The following is a 1,958-nucleotide window of genomic DNA, read 5'->3' as shown; positions in this document are numbered from 1 at the left end:
TTCCACCATGCAGAAGGAGACAATATTTTGGAAGACAGAAGAGCAACAACGTGGAGAAAACCTGGGTCCATGGATATCACTGCATGGACTAGTCACCCACAACCCTAGACAACTAAACTCTGCATAATTCTATGCAAGGTTAATTCTTTTCTCTTCATTTAGCAACTTTGATTTTCAATCCCATTGTTACACCATAGCCTGTACATTGACTAATACATGTTCTTTGCCCTGAACAATCATATAACCTAATAAATGGTATTTGCCTTTATAGAGTCCTTTCTTTTTTGTATCGATAAATACTTATGTATTTGAGAAAATTTATCAGGCATTGCCAACATCACACTGTCTCCTATCAGCAGCTTTGAACACTCAGTACCAGTAACATATAACTCTCAATGAACCTTTGTATTTTAAAAAAATTTTAAGATGTAGCAAATTGATGGATTTTATTTCTTTAACTCTGATAAGTGTAGTAAAACATGATTTTGTAGAAAGACATCATATCATAGAGTGTTAGTCAAGAATGTGTGGTCTAGAGTCAAACTGTTGGACTGTACATCCATTAACTCATTGAGTCATTATGAACAAGTTATTTAATATTTCTGTGCCCAGGTGTCATCTTTTATAACATTCAACTATTCATAAATCTTTATTGGTGTACTGCTCTAAGTGCTGGGTGTACAGTATTGAATAAAACAAGAAAACATCTCCTTTTCATAGAACTTAAGTGAAAGTGGGGAAAACCAGATAAGAATGAGAATAAGCAGAATATATAGATGGAGATAACTGCTAAGGAAACAAACGAGACATGGAAGGATGATGGGACAGGTTCATTTCCAACAGGACGATGAGGACAGTTTTATCAGAAAGAGAATGAGAAAAGAGTCATGTAGCTATCTTGGGAAGGGAAATGACAGAATCAGGAAGTGTAGGCAGAAAGGCCTATGCAGTATCAGAACTAATGGATTCTGTGAAAAAGTGAAGAGATCAATGTGACCAACACAAAGTGAACATTAGAGATATGCCAGTAAGGGAGAGTTCCCTGAGGTTGTTGTTATGTGCTGTTGAGTTGGACCCGACTCATAGCAACCCCTCTTTGGGTTTCTGAGGTGATTTCACTACAGAAGTAGATTGCCCAACCTTCCTTCTGAGGAGTGGCTGGTGGGTTTGAACCACCAGCCTTCTGGTCAGGAGTCAAGTGTCTTAGGCGCTACACTACCAGAGTTCCTTCCCTGAGGTTAGGAGTTGAGAAAAGATTACCTTGTATCTTTAGCTTTTCTAAGGGTTTTGGTCTGTAGTCCTACTGTGCTAGGAAGTATGCAAGATTTTTGAAGAAAAATGATACTTGACAGTATCACTCTATCCTGCATTGAAATTAGTTTCAAAGTCACTATAGGAAAAAACAGACACAACCGAAGTGGATGAAGCACCATTTAAGACTGAGGCAATTGTTCCTGAGACAAAGACAGTAGCAGAGGAGATGTTGAGAAGTAGTCAAACGCTGTATATAAACCTTTTGTAGAATCAATATGATGTGCTTACAAATAAATGTGAGGTGTGTGAAATTAAAAGAAAATCCAAAAATCCTTGCTAGCTTTTAGTATGAACAATTAGTACCTAGAATTAAATTTTGAATATTGCTATGACCTGTGTGTGAGTTGGAGTTCCTAGTGGCACAAATAGTTAACTCAAAGTTGAAAGCTTTGAGTCTACCAAGAACTCTTTGGAACTAAAACTAGAGATCCACTCTTGAATATTAGGCATTAAAAACACTTTGAAGCACAGTTCTACTCTGACACACATGAGATCATTATGAACCAGAATGAGCTTCACAACAATTGTTTGATTTTTGTTTGAGTCTGAGTGATATCTCATGAAGATAAGCCATGGCCATTAGTAGTACTATATTTTTTTACCAATTATTTGCAAGGAAGGTGTATTTGGAAAATGTTCACATT

Source organism: Orycteropus afer, unplaced genomic scaffold (genome assembly GCF_000298275.1).
Source record: "Orycteropus afer afer isolate SDZICR_OR568_19922 unplaced genomic scaffold, OryAfe1.0 scaffold01243, whole genome shotgun sequence".
NCBI lineage: Eukaryota > Metazoa > Chordata > Mammalia > Tubulidentata > Orycteropodidae > Orycteropus > Orycteropus afer.
The sequence above is the reverse complement of the archived record's forward strand: the minus strand, read 5'-3'. Positions refer to the sequence as shown.